Source organism: Callithrix jacchus, chromosome 14 (genome assembly GCF_049354715.1).
Source record: "Callithrix jacchus isolate 240 chromosome 14, calJac240_pri, whole genome shotgun sequence".
NCBI classification, from domain to species: Eukaryota; Metazoa; Chordata; class Mammalia; order Primates; family Cebidae; genus Callithrix; species Callithrix jacchus.
In genome coordinates this window covers 50615066-50638118 of record NC_133515.1, presented here as the reverse complement: position 1 = coordinate 50638118, position 23053 = coordinate 50615066, and the positions used below count along the sequence as shown (strand labels likewise).

General features: G+C 39.1%; 1 protein-coding gene across 33 annotated transcripts in view; it reads right to left on the bottom strand.

The window, feature by feature from the left end:
• WDPCP (WD repeat containing planar cell polarity effector) overlaps positions 1-23053 on the bottom strand; it is a 559060-nt gene that overhangs the window by 336220 nt on the left and 199787 nt on the right. The window lies entirely within an intron of this gene.

Sequence of the window (23053 nt, the reverse complement as noted above, 5' to 3'; positions counted from 1 at the left end):
CAAATCAAAACTACATTGAGATACCATCTCACGCCAGTTAGAATGGCAATCATTAAAAAATCTGGAGACCACAGATGCTGGAGAGGATGTGGAGAAATAGGAACACTTTTACACTGTTGGTGGGAGTGTAAATTAGTTCAACCATTGTAGAAGACAGTGTGGCGATTCCTCAAGGACCTAGAAATAGAAATTCCATTTGATCCAGCAATCCCATTACTGGATATATATCCAAAGGATTATAAATCGTTCTATTATAAAGACACAGGCTTTATACATTCACTGAAGCACTGTTTACAATAGCAAAGACTTGGAACCAACCCAAATGCCCATTGATGATAGACTGGTCAAAGAAAACATGGTACATATACACCATGGAATACTATGCAGCCATAAAAAAAATGATGAGTTCGTGTCCTTTGTAGGGACATTGATGAACCTGGAAACCATCATTCTCAGCAAACTGACAAAAGAACAGAAAATCAAACACCACATGTGCAGGTGTTGAACAATGAGAAGACATTGACACAGGGAGGGGAGCATCACACACTAAGGTCTTCTGTGGGGGGACTAGGGGAGGGACAGTGGTGAGGTAGGGAATTGGGGAGGAAAAACATGGGTAGAAATGCTAGATATAGGTGATGGGGATTGAGGCAGCAAACCACATTGCCATGTATGTACCTATGCAACAATTCTGCATGTTCTTCACATGTACCCCCAAACCTAAAGTGCAATTATATATATATATGTGTGTGTGTGTATGTATGTGTGTATATATATATATATGTGTGTGTGTGTGCGTGTGTGTGTGTGTGTATAAAATTAAGACCTAGTATATTTAGTTGGTCCTTGAACAACATGGGTTTGAACTATATGTGTTCACTTATAGGTGGATGTTTTCAACGAAATGCAAATAGAAAATACAGTATTCCCAGTATGTGAAATCTGTGTAAGCAGAAGGCTGACTTTTCATATACTTGAGCTCTACAAGGCTAAGTATATGCAGATTTTGGTATAGTGTGTGTATGTGTGTGTGTCTGTGTGTTCGCATGTGTGTATGTGGGGGTGGGGGTCCTGGAACCAATCCTCCACCTATATTGAAGGACAACTACAATATGATTTGTCAATCTTGGTGGAGTAAAATTTTAAAAGCATCTCTGGTGTAGAAAGAAAAGGCTATCTACCAACATGGAACACGATGCAGAAGAACATAAAATAAAACAACAGGTAATTCACTTTATTCATATGTAAATGATGGCAGCCCAAGAACCAGGAGAGTGATATTAGAGAAGGTCAGACCCAGAAATATTAAATAACATATATCTACACATGTTAAAATTGTATGGAACTGTACATCCCCCCAAATAGGTGCATGTAAAATCTGATGAAATCCATCTAAGGTCTGTACCTGAGTTAATAGTATAGTAATGAGGTCATTTTCCTGTATTTGACAGTAATGTAAAATGTCACTGGGGACACTGGGGGAAAAGTACACAAAGAGCATTTACTGTACTATTTAGCAATTTCTTATGAGTCAAACTATTTCAAGATTAACAGTTATTTTTTTAAAATGCACACCCATTTCTCCAGCTGTGTGGCAGAGTGGTTGGATTGGGAAGGGGTGGTGAGTTGATGTGACTTAAAAAAAAAATCCATCCTACATCTTATTACCAAATTAATCTTCCTAAACTATATGCTTTTGCCTCTACTCCTCAATTCACACCCTTCAATGGTTACCTACCGACTAATAAGTTAAGTTTTTATTCCCTTTCCTGGAACATAAAATACCACAGGATCCATATCCAACTCCTTCCCTCCCTCACACCCTTTTTGCTGCAGTCATTTTCTTTTTTGTCTAGTAAATATTTGAATACAAGCTATGTGCCAGGCACTGGTTCTGGGTGCTAGGGATACAATGGTGAGTAAAATCTTCTCAATCAAGGACCTACACTTGTAAGGGAGAAAAAAGTAATATATTTTCCTCCCATCACAAGGTTCATAGCTGACATCCCTATAACAAATGACAGATTAATAAGAGAAAAGCTTAACAAATTTATGTAATCAAAATTTTATGCAACACAGGTGCCTTCAGAAATGAAGACCCAAAGAACCAGGGAAAACTGTCTATTTTATGCTTAGGTTTGATGAAGAATGGATAGTCTTGTAGAAGTATAAGTGCACAAAAAGCAGGTATAACCTAATGGTACTGAGGGGAACTTAGCAAGTCCTGTTTGTTCAGATTTTTCTTTGTATTTCTGTGTGTTCATTCCTTTCCTCCATGTCTAGGGAAGACACTTGTCACATGAAGCTCTTATGATCTACTTTTAGGTCAGAGAATTCCTTTCATGGCTTCAAGGGGAGAAAGGTGGAAGAAGGCCGGAGAAAGAGAATGACAAAGACACAGGGACCTTTCTGCTTCTGCGGTTTTCTTAATTTCTTTCAACTTTAAACATTCAGTATGCCCAAATGCCATATTTGGAGGTAGCACTTTCTACACTCCATAACACCTTAAGCAAAAACAAAGGCAATAATAATAAAAGCATACAGATATCCTAAATACAGTTAAGAAAAATAAAGCAAAGTAAAGGGAATAGGGAATGGCTGGAGTGGGGCAGCGGGTATGATATAGGGAGATCAAGACAGAACTCTCTGATAAAGGTGACCTAAAAGAGGGGTGAGCAATGCAGCCATGTGGGAATGGAGAGCTTCAAGCAGAGGAAACAAGGCCTGAGGTAGAATCTCTATTGGCCAGATCAAGGAGACTAATATGGCTAGAGAAGGGGAAGCAAGGAAGAAAGTCATGGTAAATGGGAACTGGGGTGCGGAAAGGACACTGTAGCCTGCAGGCCAAAAGGGACTCTGACTTTTTATCTCAATAATATGAGAAGCCAGATGAGAAGCTGTAAGTTTTGAACAGAGGAGGGACATGATCTCTTTTGCAAATTTCAGTATTATCTCCTACACTCTCTGCTCCAGGACTCCTACTCCAAGTTCAAACAAAAACCAGCCACGCATTTTCCCTGCTCTCTAACTTCATTCATGTCTTTTGCCTGAAATCCACAGTCTTCATCTATACATTCTGTTTGTTCTACCAACCATACTTAACTAACCATACTTACATGTATACTGGACCAAAAGTATCCTAATTTTCTGGATTCCTTCTAGCTGGGTGGCACCTTTAAAAAAAAATCTGTCTTGTATATTATACACTTTTTTGTACCTGTGTAGCAGCTAGCCAAAAGCTGTGCTGGATGGAAGTTTGTTAAACTATTAATTAAAAGAAAATTGTAATGCTAGTTGAAATATCATACTTCCAGAAAGCTAAAGATTTGCAAAGAAAACCTTAGGGCAGATGATTGTGAGGCCAAGTGATGTTGAGTAGAGCCTGTACTCACAAAGGGGCCCAAACAGATGGTAGTCTTGGACTAAAACAAGTTACATTTATGATCCAGATAAAAGGGTCCCAGTCCTCTTTGTTTCCAAAGTTCGTGAGACACTTTCTAATAAGCTCCATAGTTTTACCAAGAAAAAGGGTAAAAACACGGAGGTGGACCAGAGGCAGGTCTAGAGTGCAGCTCTGGAGAGAGCAGTGTGCGGAAACCTGCAATGTGAATTTTAGCTCCAGATAGACTGCAAGAACAAATGAGCAGTCCCAAGAGGACCCGCACACCTTTTGAAGGAAGCAGACTGCTCCTGCAGTACCCGGGAGACACCCCAAATACTGTGAGTGCCCCAACTGTGGACATGGGAAAGGAAGAGCCTCCTCTCCCAGACACATACCCTCACTGGAGAACCTGAAGGTCTATTTGCATGAAAAGTTTCTGACCTTAACCGGAGCTGAGTCAATTTAGAGAGAGGAGTGAAATATAGGGGTAGTAGAAGCAACAGAAAGGCCCTGAGAGCTCGCTGGGTCCCCTAACAGGCCATTCCTACCAGGCCCCATAGGGATCCAGGGCAGGGGTAGCCAGAGGAAAGGGAGGTAAAACTCTACAAGGAGAAGGAACTCTCTAGCCGAACTCTGTGACAATTTGAATGGGGCAAGAAGCCTCCTGGACAGAACTTGGGGAAGGGTACAAATCCTGGATGCAAACTCCACAGGTGGGGAAAAAACCAAGCCCTTTTCTTTCTCAGCTAGGAGGCAGGTAGCCTAGGACAAGTTTTCAAGCCCAGCTTGCCTACCACTTGGAAACAGACTTGGGGTTGCTGTGGGGGGCACAGTGGGAGTGAGACGGGCCCTTTGGCTTGTATGGGAGTTGGGTGAGGCCTGTGACTGCCAGCTTTACCCCACTTCCCTGACAACCTGCATGACTCAGCAGAAGCAGCCATAATCCTCCTAGGTACACAAATCTGGTAACCTGAGTATCTCACCCTCATTCTCCACAGCAGCCATACAAAGGAGAGTCTGAGCTAAGACACGCCTATCTCTGACCTCACCTGATGGTCCTTCCCAACCCACTCTGGTAGTAGAAGACAAAGGGCATGTAATCTTAGGAGATTTATAGCCCTGTTCACCACCGGTCCCTCTCCATACTACCACAGCTGATACTCTCCAGAAAGCGCCACCTCCTGACAGAAGGCCAACCAGCACAAAAATAGAGCATTAAACCACCAAAACTAAGAACACTCACAAAGTTCATGGCATCCCCACCACTTCCACCAGAACAGCCACTGGTACCCACAGCTGAGAGACCCACAGACGGTTCACTCCACAGGACTCTGTGCAGACGACCCTCAGTACCAGCCCACAGCCAGGAAAACTTGCTGGGTGGCTAGACCCAGAAGAGAGACAACAATCACTGCAGTTTGGCTCACAAGAAGCCACATCTATAGGAAAAGGGGGAGAACACTACATATAAAGGGAACACCTCAAGGGACAAAAGAATGTGAACAACAGCCTTCAGCCCTAGACCTTCCCTCTGACAGAGCCTACTACCCAAATGAGAAGAAACCAGAAAACCAACTCTAGTAATATGATAAAACAAGGCTCTTTAATATCCCCCAAAACATCACATTAGTTCATCAGCAATGGATCCAAACCAAGAATAAATCCCTCATTTGCCTGAAAAAGAACTCAGGAAGTGTCAGGTCTCCATGTGCAAGCCTGGACCCAGAAAGTCTGAAGTCCTGCCTACCTCGGCTGATCGTCCCCCACAACCCCATCTGCGTTCCCCGTTATCCCTAATTGCCCAGCAGAGCTTTTGAGGAGCCTCTCACCCCACCCTGTCATCTTAACTGTTCTTATGATAATGTGAATATTCCTCACCCCATCCTGCAATCTTAACTGTTCTTATGATAATGTGAATACTCCTTACCCCACCCTACCATCTTAACTACTCTTCTGCCTTACCCCACCTGCCACTGTAACTGAACTTATGGTAAGGTATACTCCTTGCCCCTACCCGAAACCACTGTAACTGATCTTACTCTGTAACACCCCCACCCCCGCCCAAAAATTGCCCCAGCCTATAAACCGAATTCTCACCCTTAGCCCTTGACCTGTCCTTTCTCAGATTCGGCCCGCTTACACCCAAGCAAGAAATAAAACAGCCTTGTCACCCACACAAATCCTGTTTGGAAGATCTCTTTATTAAATACATTTAATATTCAGTGCGACTGGATGGGAATAACAGGAAGTTTGTTATTAAGCTAATCAAGGAGGAACCAGAGAATGAGTGAATCCCAATGCAAGGAAATTCAAAAACCAATAGAAGTGAAGGGAGAAATATTCAAGGAAATAGCTTAAGGAAAAAACAATCAAAAATTCAGAAAACATTGGAAACGCTTTAGAAATGCAAAATGCTATGGAAAGGCTCAGCAACAGCATTGAACAAGTAGAAGAAAGAAAGTCACAGCTCAAAGGTCTTTGAATTAACCCAATCCAACAAAGGCAAAGAAAAAAGAATTTTAAAAAATGAACAAAGCCGCCAAGAAGTCTGGGATCATGTTAAATGACCAAACCTAAGAATAATTGGTGCTGCTAAGGAAAAAGAGAATTCGAAAAGCTTGGAAAACATAATTGGGGGAATAATCAAGGAAAACTTCCCTGGCCTTGCTAGAGACTGAGATGTCCAAATACAAGAAGCACAAAGAACACCTCGGAAATTCATCACAAAAAATCACTGCCTAGGTACACTGTTACCAAGTTATCCAAAGTTAAGAAGAAGGAAAGAATCTTAAAAGTAGTGAGACAGAAGCACCTGGTAACCTAAAGAGGAAAACCTATCATATTAACAGCAAATTTCTCACAGAAACCGTACAAGCTAGAAGGGCCTGGGATCCTATCTTCAGCCTCCTCAAAACAATTATCGGCCAAGAATTTCGTATCCAGTGAAACTAAGCATCACTTATGAAGGAAAGATACAGTCTTTTTCAGACAAACAAATGCTAAGAGAATTTGCCACTACCAAGACACCACTATAAAAACTGCTAAAAGGAGCTCTAAATCCTGAAACAAATCCTAGATACACATCAAAACAGAACCCCTTTAAAGCATAAATGACACAGGACTTACAAAACAAAAATACAAGTTATAAAGCAAAAACAATAAACAAAAAAAGTAAACAGGAAAGGGGTAGAAAAAGGCATTTCATGCAAATGGACACCAAAAGCAAGCAGAAATAGCTATTCTTGTATCAGACAAAACAAACTTTAAAGCAACAGTAGTTAAAAGAAACAAAAAGGGACATTATATAATGGTAAAAGACATTGTACAACAGGAAAATATCACAATCTAAACATATATGCACCTAATACTGGAGCTCTGAAATTTACAAAACAATTACTAATAGACTTAAGAAATGAGATATGCAGCAATACAGTAATAGTGGGGGACTTCAGTACTCCACAAACAACACTAGACAGGCCATCAAGACAGAAAGTCAACAAAGAAAAAAATAGATTTAAACTATACCGTGGAACAAATAGACTTAACAGATATATATAGAACATTTCATCCAACAACCGCAGAATACACTTTCTATTCAACAGCATACGGAACCTTCTCCAAAATAAACCATATGATAAGCCATAAAATGAGCCTCAATAAATTTAAGAAAATTGAAATGATATCAATCACTCTCTGAGACCACAGTGAAATAAAACTAAAATCAACTCCAAAAGAACCTTCAAAACCTTGCAAATACATGGAAGTTAAATAACCTGCTCCTGAATGAGCATTAGGTCAAAAATGAAATCAAGATGGAAATTTAAAAATTCTTCAGACTTAACAACAATAATGACACAGCCTACATAAACCTCTGAAATACAGCAAAGGCGGTGCTAAAAGGAAAGTTCATAACCTTAAACCCCTGCATCAAAAAGACTGAATGAGCACAAACTGACATTCTAAGGTCAACCTCAAGGAATTACAGAAAGAAGAAGAACCCAAACCCAAACCCAAACCCAGCAGAAGAAAGCAAATAACCAAGATCAGAGCAGAACTAAATGAAATTGAAACAAACAAAAATACAAAAGATAAATGAAAAAAAAAAAGCTAGTTCTTTCAAAAGGTAAATATGATTGATAGACCATTAGCAAGATTAACCAAGAAAAGAAGAGAGAAAATCAAAATAGCCCCAATATGAAAGAGGAGATATTACAACTGACACCATAGAAATACAAAAGATAATTTAAGGCTACTTTAAACACATAAACCAGAACACCTAGAAGAGATGGAAAAATACCACTCTCCTAGCTTAAATCACAAATAATTAGATACCCTAAACAGACCAGTAACAGTCAGTGAGATTCAGATGGTAATTTAAAAATTATCAACAAAAAAAGTCCAGCATCAAATTCACAGCAGAACTCTAACAGACATTCAAAGAAGATTCAGTATCAATCCTTTTGATACTATTCCACAAGATAGAGACAGGAGGAACCTTCCCTAATTCATTCTATGAAGCCAGAATCTCTCTAATACCAAAACCAGGAAAGGGCCTAACTAAAAAAGAAAACTATAGACCAACATCCTTGATGAACAAAGATTCTCAAATCCTTAACAAAATACTAGCTAACTGAATCCAACAACATATCAAAAAGATACCCAGAAGAGGAAAAGAGAATCAAAGACAGAATTAAAATAAGTAATAATTAACATTAGCACTAGTTCATTAAGAAAATTCACAGTAAACAAAAATAGGTAACCCTCCTAGCTTAGACCAATGAACTGCAGCTGCAAACTTATCCCAGAGCCCACATTCCAGGCTAGTCACAAAAACCGTATTCAGAGAAAGTAGAGCCAAAGCTCTCTACTTAAATAAGAGTACCAAAGCGTATCTTTAGGCTTGCAGCTGCCACATATTTCTGCAATTCCTGTTTTTCTGGTCTCCTTGGGTGCTCTGCTCAACCTTTCAACCCCCTACCTCAGCTGCAAGGTTATAAAGTCAAATAACCAGGACGCCCAAGATTGTTAAACTTGATTAACTGTCTTTGTCTGAAAACTGTCTCCTGCCTTGTTTTCCTGCCTCAAATTATACAAAAGCAATATGTTCTCTTTGTTCAGAGCTGGTGGCCATTATGGGCAGTGAGGCCACAATCAGCCGGAGCTCCAGTAAAAGATCCTCTTGTGTCTCTTGGTTTCTCTGTTCTTCTTGGCTCAAATTTTCTCAACAAATCTGCCATGATCAAGTGGGTTTCATACCAAGGATGCAGGGATGGTTTCATATACCCAAGTCAATAAATGTGATATACCACATAAACAGAATTAAAAACAAAAATCACATGATCATCTCAACAGATGCATGCAGAAAAAGCATTCGACAAAATCCAGAATCCCTTTATGATTAAAACTATCAGCAAATTCGGCACACAAGGGACATACCTTAATGTAACAAATGCCATCTATGACAATCTCACAGCCAACACAATACTAAATGGGGAAAAGTTGAAAGCAGTCCCTCTGAAAACCAGAAGAGACAAGAATGCCCACTCTCACCACTCCTCCTCAACACAGTATTGGAAGTCCTAGACAGAGCAGTCAGATATGAGAAAGAAATAAAGAGCATACAAATTGGTAAAGAAGAATTCAAGCTGTGATTGTTTGCTGGCAATATGATCATTTACCTTGAAAACCCTAAGTACTCTTCCAGAAAGCTCCTAGAACTGATAAAAGAATTCAACAACATTTCCACATACAAGATTAACATACACAAATCAGTAGCTCTACACACTAACTGCATCCAAGTGGAGAATCAAATCAATAACTCCATCACTTTACAACTGCTACAAAAAATAAAATAAAATACTTAGGAATATACCTAACCAAGGAGTTGAAAGACCTCTACAAGGAAAACTGTAAAACATTGCTGAAAGAAATCACAACAAATGGAAACACATCCCATGCTCATAGATGGGTAGAATCAATATTGTGTAAATGACCATACTGCCAAAAGCAATCTACAAATTCATTGCAATCCCCATCAAAATACTACCACCATTCTTCACAGATTTAGAAGAGCCCACATAGCCAAAGCAAGACTAAGCAAAAAAAAAAAAACAAATCTGGAGGCATCACATTACCTGATTTCAAAGCATACTATATAAAAGCATACTGGTATAAAAATAGGTATATAGGCCAAAGGAAAAAAAAAGAGAATCAAGAAACCCAAATACTTACAGCCAACTGATCTTCGACAAAGCAAACAAAAACATCAAGTGGAGAAAGGATACCCTTTCCAACAAATTATGCTGAGATAATTGGCTAGCCACATGTAGGAGAATGAAACTGGATACTCATCTCTCACTTTATACAAAAATCAACTTAAGATGGATTAAGGACTTAAACCTAAGACCTGAAACTATAAAAATTCTAGAAGACAACACTGAAAGATAACATTGGAAAAACCCATCTAGACATTGGCTTAGGCGAGGATTTCATGGCCAAGAACCCAAAAGAAAATGAAATAAAAACAAAAATAAATAGGACTTAATCAAACTAAAGAGCCTTTGCATGGCAACAGGAATAGCAGAGTTAACAGACAACCCATAAAGTGGGAGAAAATCTTCACAATCTATACATCTGACAAAGGACTAATATCCAGAATCTACAACAAACTCAAATCAGCAAGAAAAAAAAAACAACGAATAATTCCAGAAAACAGTGGGCTAAGGACATGAATAGACAGTTCTCAAAAGAAGATACACAAATGGCCAACATACATATGAAAAAATACTCAACATTACCGATGATCAGGAAAATGCAAATCAAAACTGCCGTAAAATACCACTTTACTGTTACAAGAATGGCCCTAATCAAAAAATAAGAAACAGATGTTGGCATGGATGCAATGATCAGGGAACATTTCTACAATGCTGATGGGAATATAAACTAGTACAGCCACTACAGAAAACAGTGAGGATATTCCTTAAAGAACTAAAAGTCAAACTACCATTTGATCCGGCAATCCCATTATTGGTTATCTACCCAGAAGAAAATAAGTCAGTATATGAAAAAGTTTCTTGCACACACGTTTATAGCAACACAATTTACAATTGCAAAATCGTGGAACCAACCCAAATCCCCATCAGTCAATGACGGGATAAAGAAACTATGGTGTATTTATATACAATGGATTACTACACAGCCACAAAAAGGAATGAATTAACAACATTTGCAGGGATGTGGATGAGATTGGAGACTTATTTGAAGTGAAGCAACTCAGGAATGCAAAACCAAACATTGTATGTTCTTACTGATATGCGGGAGCTAAGCTATAATGATGCAACAGCCTAAGAATGATGATACAAAGGACTTTGGGGACTTGGGGGAAGAAGTGGGAAGGGGCGAGGGATAAAAGACTACAAATATGGCGGAGTGTATACTGCTCGGGTGATGGGTGCACCAAAATCTCACAAATCAATACCAAAGAACTTGCTCATGTAACCAAATACCACCTTTACCCCCAATAACTTACGGAAAATTTTTAAAAAGGGGAGTAAGACCATGGACTATACATAACCCCTTTCCCCAGCTGCCAATCCCAGATTACTCTTAAAAGCTAGTCAATGCTGGAGGATCACTTGCTGTCTTCTCTAATAACTGTCCACATGACAATAGATGGCCAACACTCATTTCAGGATGGAAAATGTCTTGCACAGCATAATTAAAGATACCATAAAAATTAAAAAAAAAAAAATACTTGAGGATAATCCCAGTGCTTTGTGAGGCCAAGGCAGGAGGATTACTTGAGCCCAGGAGTTTGAGACCCACCTGGGCAACTTAGCAAGACCTCGTCCCTACAAAATAATTTTAAAAATTAGCCAGGCATGGTGGCACATGCCTATAATCCTAGCTACTCAGGAGGTTAAGGTAGGAGGATCACTTGAGCGCAGGAGTCTGATGCTACAGTAAGCTAGTATCATGCCACTGCACTCCAGCCTGGGTGACAGAGCAAGACTGTCTATAACAAACAAAACAAAGCAACATACTTGAATGTGCATAAGTTTCAGTAAAGAGTAACCTCATCAGTAATAATAATAGTAATAAGCAAGAAAATAGGACACTGTGTGGCTTTTCATGCACTGTCTTATTTAATATTTTCAATACCCCAAAGTTAGGTATTATAATCCACATTCTAAAGATAAAGAAAATGAAGGTCTAAGAGATGTTATAAATTGCACCTGGCCCCAACTAATAAGTGACAGAGCTGCAGTTTGAATCCAGGTCTGGCTCTAAAAACCAAGCTCTCTGCAAGACATGCTACCTGTCAATCATAGGCAACTAATTAGTTTATACGACTGTATCGGCTTTTCCTTTATTCAATCAAGAGAGGAAATGAGAACCACAGGGCATTGGGAACCTTAAGTGAGGTGGAGGAAGCCCCACAAAGGAGAGAAGAGTGAGACAAAGTTGAAGGGACTGAAGAAATAAATTACTCAAATGACAGTAGAGCCTGTTAACTTTGGGGTGGAAAAGAAAGAAGGTGTGCTTTTTTCTAATAATGTAAGTAACTTTGCTGTGAATGGCTGAAAAGTTTGAAAGGGGAAGTTCGTAATAAGCTGACTTCTCATAAAGATGCTTCATTCTTTTATTGATTGATTTGTACTAAAAATAAAAAAGAATGCTTTGTAAATGTAAGTGAAAAAAAGTCCTAAAATGAACTAAATAAAAGCTAAATTATCCCCTCAAAACAAAAATTATACAATTAGAAAACATTATTGCTAGTTTTGCATCTGTTTATATAGAAGATAAAAAGGAAAATTAAGTTTCTCCTAAGCTGTTGCATGGAATCTTGTTTTTTTTTTTTAAAGACAGACTCAAAATCTAGTGTTACTTTTAATACATTCCAGGTGAAGGTCATAAGTTAGACAGAGGCAGATGATGAAGTAAAATAAACCAACTATGTCTATGTCTCAAACATGTATCAACTTTCTATACTGATACAAAAGTATGACCACCTCCTTTGAAAATTATTCAGTCCTGGCTGGAAGCGGTGGCTCAAGCCTGTAATCCCAGCACTTTGGGAGGCCGAGGCAGGTGGATCACCAGGTCAAGAGATCGAGACCATCCTGGCCAACATGATGAAATTCAACATTTTGGAATCTTGTTTTGTTTTGGCTCTGAGTCTCACTCTGTTGCCCAGCCTGGAGTGAAGTGGTGCAATCTCTGTTCACTGCAAACTCCGCCTCCCAGGTGCAGGCGATTCTCCTGCCTCAGTTTCCCAAGGGTATTACAGGTGCATACCACCACCCCAAGCTAATTTTTGTATTTTTAATAGAGATAGGGTGTTGCCACGTTGGCACACTGGTCTCAAACTCCTGACCTCAAGTGATCCACCCAGCTCGGCCTCCCAAAGTTCAGAGATTACAGGCGTTGAGCCACCACACCTGGATGGAATCTTTTGAAAGTAGTATTACTTCAACAACAGGCAGTGTCAAGTTTATATGACCCTTATAATGATATCACATTAGGATTAACACCCAAAATACTTTTATTTTTCTTTTCAGATGAAGTATCATCCTGTCGCCCTGGTTGGAGTGTAGTGGCATGATCTCAGCTCACTGCAACCTCCGCTTCCTGGGTTCAAATAATTCTCCTGTGTCAGCCTCCTGAGTAGCCGGGATTACAGGCACCTGCCACCATGCCCAGCTAATTTTTGTATTTTTAGTAGAGACAGGGTTTCACCATGTTGGCCAGTCTGGTCTTGAACTGCTGACAACATGATCCACCTGCTTCGGCCTCCCAAAGTGCTAGGATTACAGGCGTGAGCCACTATGCCCAACCCAAAATACTTTTTTTCATTTTTATTTTTTATTGTACTTTAGGTTATGGGGCACATGTGCAGATCATGCAGGGCTGTTGCACAGGTACATATATGGCAAGGTGGTTTGCTGCTTCCATTCCTCCCCTACCCCCTCAACTGACCCCAGTGTGTGATGCTCCCCTCCCCGTGTCCACGTGTTCTGACTGTTCAACGCCCATCTATGAGTGAGAACATGCAATGTTTGATATTCTGTTCTGTGTCAGTTTGCTGATAATGATGGTTTCCAGATTCATCTAATGCCATACAAAGGACAAGAACTCAACGATTTTTATGGCTGCATAGTATTCCATGGTGTATATGTGCCACATTTTCTTTGTCCAGTCTATCATTGATGAGCATTTGGGTTGGTTCCAGGTCTTTGCTATTGTAAACAGTGCCGCGATAAACATGTGTGCATGTGTCTTTACAGTAGAATAATTTATAATCCTTTGGGTATATACCCAGTAATGGGATTGCTGGGCCAAATAGAATTTCTATTTCTAGATCCTTGAGGAATTGCCACACTGTCTTCCACAATGGTTGAAATAATTTACACTCCCACCAACAATGTAAAAGTGTTCCTATTTCTCCAATCCTCTCCAGCATCTGTTGTCTCCAGATTTTTTAATGAATACCATTCTAACTAGCCCAAAATATTTTTGTTTAAAGTATTTTAAAAACTTGGGTTCGGAACGATCCAAGATGGCCAATCGCTAACATCCCGGGATTGCAGCTGTCAGTGACAGCGAGGAGAACTAGAGGATGCCACACTTTCAGACAAATTCTGGTCACTCACGGAGCAGAAGATCCTCAGTGGAGGAAACACACGGGTCTCCAGCGTGACTCTTGTGGCCGGTGCCGCGGTTCCGCCGGCACCTTGGTGCGGCAGCTCTCGGAGCAGAGTAAACAGGTTTGGAGGACCCACAAGGGCCCCCAGCACGACACCAGAGCCTGGCACAGCGGCTGTGACGGCACCTTGGCGTGCCAGGGAGCAGAGTAAACGGGACCGGCTCCCCTTCTGACTGAGGTTTGGAGCCCCGGAAAGGCAGAGTCGCCTACTACGGACACAAGAAGAAAGCCAGACAGGAGAATCCTGGGAAGAAAAGCACCATCAGTTTTAACGCCGCTGCTCTGGCCCTGGGAACTAACAACCTGGATGCCCACTCAAGAGACCTAATCTGAAAGTTGGTAAATTCAAGACCACAGGAGGATAAATTTACAATGACGGGAAGAAACCAGTGTAAAAAAGCTGAGAATACTCAAAGTCAGAACGCCTCTCCCTCTAAAGATGATCACAGTTCCACATCAACAATGGAACAAGGCTTGATGGAGAACTAGCGCATCCCAATGACAGAATCACTCTTCAAGGAATGGATAATGACAAACTTCGGTGAGTTAAAAGAACATGTTGTAGCCCAACGTAAAGAAACTAGGAACTTTGAAAAGGATATCAGAGGTCAAAGTCCAACTTAATGAAATAAAACACGAAGAAAAGATTAGAGAAAAAAGGATAAAAAGGAATGAGCAAAGTCTCCAAGAAATGTGGGACTATGTGAAAAGACCAAATTTACGTTTGATAGGTGTACCTGAATGCGACGGAGAGAATGAATCCAAGCTGGAAAATACCCTTCAGGATATTATTCAGGAAAATTTTCCTAAACTAGCAAAGCAGGTCAATATTCAACCCCAGGTAATACAGAGAACACCACAAAGATATTCCTCAAGAAGAGCAACCCCAAGGCACATAATCGTTAGATTCACCAGGGTTGAAACGAAGGAGAAAATACTAAGGGCAGCCAGAGAGAAAGGTCAGGTTACCCACAAAGGCAAGCCTATCAGACTTACAGCAGATCTCTCAGCAGAAACTCTATAAGCCAGAAGAGAGTGGGGGCCAATATTCAATATCCTCAAAGAACAGAACCTTCAGCCCAGAATTTCACATCCAGCCAAACTAAACTTCACAACTGAAGGAAAAATAAAATCTTTTTGAGCAAACAAGAACTCAGAGATTTTATTACCACCAGGCCTGCTTTACAAGAGCTTCTGAAAGAAGCATTACACACAGAAAGAAACAACCAGTATTAGCCTTTCTAAAAATATACCAAAAAGTAAAGAGCATCAACATAAAGAAGAATTTACGTCAACGAATGGATAAAACAGCCAGTTAACATCAAATGGCAGTAACCCTAAATTTAAATCGACTAAATCCCCCAATCAAAAGACACAGCCAAAACCCAACGGCATGTTACATCCAGACCTGTTTCACAGGCAAGGATACACAAAGACTCAAAACAAAGGGATGGAGAAAGATTTACCAACCAAATGGAGAGCAAAAATAAATAATAAATAAAAAGCAGGAGTTGCAAATCTCATATCGGATAAAATAGATTTTAAAGCAACAAAGATACAGTGGTAAAAGGATCAATGCAACAACAAGAGCTAACGATTCTAACACGCAGATACATAAAGACTTAGACACAATGAGACAGAAAATTAATAAGGATATCAAGGACTCGCACTCAGATCCGGAACAAGTAAACTTAATAAATATTTATAGAGCTCCCCACTTCAAATACACAAAATATACATTCTTGTCAATACCACATCACACCTACTAATAAGTTTAAATGAAACATTGATTGGCCATTATTAATACCCAATTTTTTTCAGAATAAAGCAATATTTCCATTTACTCTCCCTCTTTCTTTTCCTCTTTCTTCCTCTCCTTTACTTATTTTTTTATATTTATTTTTTTCTTTCCTTCTCTCAAAAAAAGAAATCAACTTGTAAACCTCTAGATCCAGGTCGGCAATGTCTCTCTCATTGCTTGATTTCCTTCCTTCCCTCCCTCCCTCCCCTTCTTCCCTTCCTTCCTTCCTTCATCCCTTCCTTCCTCCCTACCATCCTCCTTCCCTCCCTTCCTGGAAAAAAAAAAAAAAAAAAAACTTGTGTTCACGATATAATTCTAAGTTGGGCCTGATCCTATATAATAAAGACAGACTATACTGTACAGTAAAAAAGGCAAATGACAGAGCCTGAGTCCTTATTTTGGCGACAGAGAGCGCTGGGATCTTGAGCAAGATGACCCCTTAGAACTGCAGTTTTTCTCATAGCTCTGAAGACAGTGGCAGCTCTCCCAACATAGGGCTCAAGCTCTGTGTTATGAGTCAGACAGCCTCCTCACCTGGGTCCTTCAACCCGATGTCTCCTGATTGGGAGACACCTCCCAGTAGGGGCCAACAGACACCTTGTACAGCAGAGCTCCTGCTGGCATCTGGCGAGTGCCCCTCTGGGACAAAGCTTCCAGAGAAAGGAAGAGGCAGCAATATTTGCTGTTCTATAGCCCCCGCTGGTGATATCCAAGCAAACAGGGTCTGGAGTAGACCTCCAGCAAACTCCAGAAGCCTGCAGCAGAGAGGACTGACTGACGGAAGGAAAACTAAAAAACAAAAAGGAGTAGCATAACATCAATGAAAAGGACGTCCACTCAGAGACCCTATTCAAAGGCCACCAACATCAAAGACCAAAGGTAAATAAAGCCAGAAAGATAGAGAGAAACTAGTGTAAAATGGCTGAAAATTCCAAAAACCATACTGCCTCTTCTCCTCCAAAGGACCACAGCTCCTTTCTAGCAAGGAAACAAAACTGGATGGAGAATGAGTTAGACAAATTGACAGAAGTAGGATTCAGAAGGTATATAATAAAAACTCTGAGTTAAAGGAGCATGCTCTAATGCAATTCAAGGAAGCAAAGAACCATGAAAAAAGGTTAGAGGAATTTCTAACTAGAATGACCAGTTTAGAGAAGAACATAAATGACCTGATGGAGCTGAAAAACACAGCATGAGAACTTCGTAAAGCATAGACAAGTATCAATACCAAATCGATCAAGTGGAAGAAAGGATATCAGAGACTGAAGATCAACTCATGAAATAAAGTGAGAAGACAAGATAAGAGATAAAAGACTGAAAATAAAAGAAAAGGACCTCCACGAAACATGAGACTATGTGAAAAGACCAAATGTACATTTGATTGGTATACCTAAAAGCAGTGGGGAGAAAGGAACCAAGTTGGAAAACACTCTTCAGATATTATCCAGGAGAACTTCACCAACCTAGGAAGATAGGCCAACATTCAAATTCAGGGAATACAATGAACACCACAAAGATATTCCTCGAGAATAGCAACCCCAAGACACACAATCGTCAGAGTCACCAAGGTTGAAATGAAGGAAAAAATGTTAAGGGCAGCCAGACAGAAAGATTGTGTTACCCACAAAGGGAAGCCCATCAGACTAACAGCAGATCTCTCTATAGAAACACTACAAGCCAGAAGAGGGCGGTGGCCAATATTTAACATTTTTAAAGAAAACAATTTTCAACCCAGAATTTTATATCCAGCCAAACTAAGCTTCATAAGTGAAGGAGAAATAAAATCCTTTACAGACAAGCAAATGCTGAGAGATTTTGTCACCACCAGGTCTGCCTTACAAGAGCTCCTGATGGAAGCACTAAATATGGAAAGGAAAAACCGGTACCAGCAACTGCAAGAAAACCCAAAATGTAAAGGCCATTTGTAGAGAGCCAGAAGAGCCCACCCACTCCGGGGGAATCAGCAGCAAGGCTGTTGTGAACTTTGGATGAACTCCAGAGAAGTGAAACCATAATAGGAGAATGTATATGACTTGGAAAAGAGTAGACAAACCTAGAGAAAGATAACCAGCTTTCACTGACCTTGCTGCAAGATAGTTGTTAGCTGAAGTATGTGAAGTGAAGTATGAGAATAATAACAATGGGCTGTTATAAGTAACCGCACCCTCCCTCTGCTATGTGCTTTGTGAACATATAAAATAAAGTACTCTGAGACAAGTCAGAGCCAGAGAAACTGACATCCTCATTTTCCCAGACCACCTGGCCCAGATTTCTCTATGTTATGTCTTTGTGTTTTCCTTCATCCCCCACTGTTCCCTCTTGGGTCTTTGAACCTTGTGCAGTGTGGGATGCAGCACACGCCGGAACCATTGACACTATGAAGAAATTGCATCAACCAACCAGCAAAATAACCAGCTGGCATCATAATGACAGGATCAAATTCACACATAACAACATTAACTTTAAATATAAAGGAGCTAAATGCCCCAATTAAAAGAAACAGACTGGCAAATTAGATAAAGTGTCAAGACCCATCAGTGTGCTGTATTCAGGAGACCCATCTCATGTGCAAAGACACACATAGGCCTAAAATAAAGGGATGGAGAAAGATTTACCAAGCAAATGAGAAGGAAAAAAAAACCAGGAGTTGCAGTCCTACTCTCTGATAAAACAGACTTTAACAAAGATCAAAAGTGACAAAGAAGGGCATTACATAATGATAAAGGGATAAATGCAACAAGAAGAGCTAATTATCCTAAATATATTAACCCAATAAGGAAACACACAGATTCATAAAGGAAGTTCTTAGAGACCTACAAAGATACTTAGACTCCAACACAATAATAGTGTGAGATTTTAATACCCCACTGTCAAGAAAGTTCAATGAGACTGAAAATCAACAAAAATATTCAGGACTAGAACTCACCTCTGGACCAAGCAGACTTAATGGACATCTACAAAACTCTCCAACCAAAATCAACAGAATATACATTCTTCTCAGCATCACATTGCACTTATTATAAAATTGACCACATAATTGGAAGTAAAACACTCCTCAGCAAATGCAAGAGAATGGAAGTCATAACAGTCTCTCAGACCACAGTGCAATCAAATTAGAACTCAGGATTAAGAAACTCACTCAAAACCACACAATTATATGGAAACTGAACAACCTGCTATGAATAACTACAGGCTAAATAATGAAATTAAGGCAGAAATAAAGAAGTTTTTTGAAACCACTAAGAACAAAGACACAACACGTACCAGAATCTCTGCAACACATTTAAAGCAGTGTCTAGACAGAAATTTATAACACTAAATGACCACAAGAGAAAGCAGAAAAGATCTAAAATAGACACCCTAACATCACAATTAAAACAACTAGAGAAACAAGAGCAAACAAATTCAAAAGCTAGCAGCAGACAAGAAATAATTAAAATCAGAGCAGAACTGAAGGGGACAGAGACACGATAACCCTTCAAAAAAAAAAAAAAATCAATGAATCCAGAAGCTGACTTTTTGAGATCAACAAAATAGATAGACCGCTCGCCAGACTAATAAAGAAGAAAAGAGAGAAGAATCAAATAGACACAATAAAAAATGCTAAAGGGTGTATCACCACTGATCTCACAGAAAAACAAACTACTATAAACACCTCTACTCAAATAAACTAGAAAATCTAGAAGAAACCAATACATTCCTGGACACATACACCCTCCCAAGTCTAAACAAAGAAGAAGTTGAATCCCTGAATAAACCAAACACAAGCTCTGAAATTGAGGCAATAATTACTAGCCTAACAATCAAAAAAGGTCCAGGACCAGATGGATTCATAGCCAAACTCCACCAGAGGTACAAAGAGGAATGGTACCAGTTCTGAAGCTATTCTAAACAACAGAAAAAGAGGGAATCATCCCTAACTCATTTTATAAGGTCAGCATCATTGTGATACCAAAATATGGGACAAAAACAACAAAAAAGAAAAATTTAAGGCCAATATCCCTGATGAACATCGTTGCAAAAATCCTCAAAAAAATATTGGTAAACTGAATCCAGCAGCCAACCAAAAAGCGTATCCACCATAATCAAGTCGGCTTCATCCTTGGGATGTAAGGCTGGTTCAATTTATGCAAATCAATAAACATAATCCATCACATAAACAGAACAAATGACAAAAACCACATGATTATCTCAATAAATGCAGAGAAGGCCTTCAACAACATTCAACATCTCGTCATGCAAAAACTCTCAATAAAGTAAATACTGATGAAATGTATCTCAAAATAATAAGAGCTATTTATGACAGACTCACAGCCAATATCATACTAAATGGGCAAAAGCTGGAATCATTCCCTTTGAAAGCTGGCACAAGACAAGATGCCCTCTCTAACCACTCCTATTCAACACGGTATTAAAAGTTCTGGCCAGGGCAATCAGGCAAGAGAAAGAAATAAAGTGTTTTCAGATAGGAAAAGAGAAAGTCAAATTGTCTGTTTGCAGACGATATGATTGTATGTTTAGAAAACACAATGGTCTCAGCCGAAAATCTCCTTCAGCTGATAAGCAACTTCAGCAAAGTCTCAGGATATAAAATCAGTGTGCAAAAATTGCAAGCATTCCTATACATCAATAATAGACAAACAGAGAGCAGAATCATGAGTGGACTCCCATTCACAAATGCAACAAAGAGAATAAGAGATACCTAGGAATATAATTTACAAGGGATGTTAAGGACCTCTTCCAGGAGAACAACAAACCACTGCTCAAGGAAAAAAGAGAGAAGACAAACAAATGGAAAAACATCCCATGCTCATGGGTAGGAAGAATCAATATCATGAAAATGCCATACTGCCCAAAGTAATTTATAGATTGAATGCTATCCCCAGTAAGCTACCATTGACTTTTCTCACAAAATTAGAACTACTTTAAATTTCATATGGAACCAAAAAAGAGCCCACATAGCCAAGATAATCCTAAGCAAAAAGAACAAAACTGGAGGTATCATGCTACCTGACTTCAAACTATACTACAAGGCTATAGTAACCAAAACAGCATGATACTGCTGTTTTGGTACTGTGTTAGTTTGCTGAGAATGATGATTTCCAGCTTAATTCATGACCCTGCAAAGGACATAAATTCATCTTGTTTTATAAAATCAGAACAAATATATAGACATATATAGACAGAACAAAATTCATCTTTTTTATATATCAAAACAAATATATAGACCAATAGAACAGAACAGAGGCCTGAGAAATAACACCACACATCTACAACCATCTGATCTTTGACAAATCTGACAAAAACAAGCAATGGGGAAAGAATTCCCTATTTAGAAAATGGTGTCAGGAAAACTGGCTAGCCATATGTGAAAAACTGAAACTGGACTCCTTCCTTACACCTTATACAAAAAATAACTCAAGATGGATTAAAGACTTAATAAGACCTAAAACTATAAAAACCCCTAAAAGAAAATCTAGGCAATACCATTCAGAATATAGGCATAGGCAAAGACTTCACGACTAAAACACCAAAAACAATGGTAACAAAAGCAAAAATTGACAAATGGGATCTAATTAATTAAAGAGCTTCTGCACCGAAAAAAGAAACTATCATTGGAATGAACAGGCAACCTATCAAACGGGAATTTTTGCAATCTATCCATCTGACAAAGGTCTAATATCTAGAATCTACAAAGAACTTAAACAAATTTACAAGAAAAAAACAACCCCATCAAAAAGTTGAAGGATATGAACAGAAATTTCTCAAAAGAAGACATTTATGCAGCCAACAAATGAGATAGTATCTCACTGTGGTTTTGATTTGCGTTTCTCTATTGATCAGTGATGATGAAAAAAACTCATCATCACTGGTCATTAGAGAAACGCAAATCAAAACCACAGTGAGATACCCTCTCATGCCAGTTAGAATGCTAATCATTAAAAAGTCAGAAAACAACAGATGCTGGAGAGGATGTGAAGAAATAGAAATGTTTTTAGGTGGTTGGTGAGAATGTACATTAGTTCAACCACGTGGCAGACAGTGTGGCGATTCCAAAAGGATCTGGAACCAGAAACACCATTTGACCCAGTAATCTCATTATTGGGTGTATACCCAAAGGATTATAAATCATTCTACTATATAGACACATGCACATGTATGTTTATTGCAGCATTATTCACAATAGCAAAGACTTCCAATCAATCCAAATGCCCATCAATAATAGACCAGATAAAGAAAATGTGGCACATATACATCATGGACTACTCTGCAGCCATAAAACAGGACGAGTTCATGTCATTTACAAGGACATGCATGAAGCTGGAAACCATCAGTCTCAGAAGACTAACATATGAACAGAAAACCTAACACCACACGTCTCACTCAAGTGAGAGCCAAGCAGTAAGAATACATGGACACAGGGAGGGGAACATCACATATTGGGGCCTGTCAGTGGGTGGAAACTAAGACACGGATAGCATTAGGAAAAATATCTAATGTAGATGATGGGTTGACAGGTGCAGCAACCACCATGACACGTGAATAGCTATATAACAAACCTGCACGTTCTGCACATGTACCCTAGGACTTAAAGTATGATAATAATAAAAACTGCAATTTTCTCATCTGTAAAATGAGAATTTATTCATTTGTGTTGCAGGATTGCTGCACAAATTAATAATGTAATTAAATGCAGGGGATAGAGTAGCCCTCAATAAACAGTGGCTATTACCATTGTTTCTAAGGAGAAAGCCCTAGAATATTTGGTAAGAACAGCAGAATGAAACAAAAAAAAAAAAGAAAAACACTGACACTAAATAAAATTCATATTTGGTTATTTAGAATTTATGGCTGATATTTATATAGTGCAAACTGTTTTAAACATACTAAGGATGTAACGTGAAAATTAATATTAAACTCCTTTAACTGATTCATGAAATTTAACTCTGTAGTTGGCATATGATAGTGGCTCAACTATTAATGGAATACACTTCAAAAAAGATATACATTTCATATTTAATTTCATAATTTTATTTTTATTCACAATGTGATTTTTAAAGATAACTGATAGGAGAATGAAACATTTCAGTTCTTATGTCTATGAAATAATGAAAATAATAAATTTGTATAACATCATGATAAAGGTATCACGTACAATAAATGA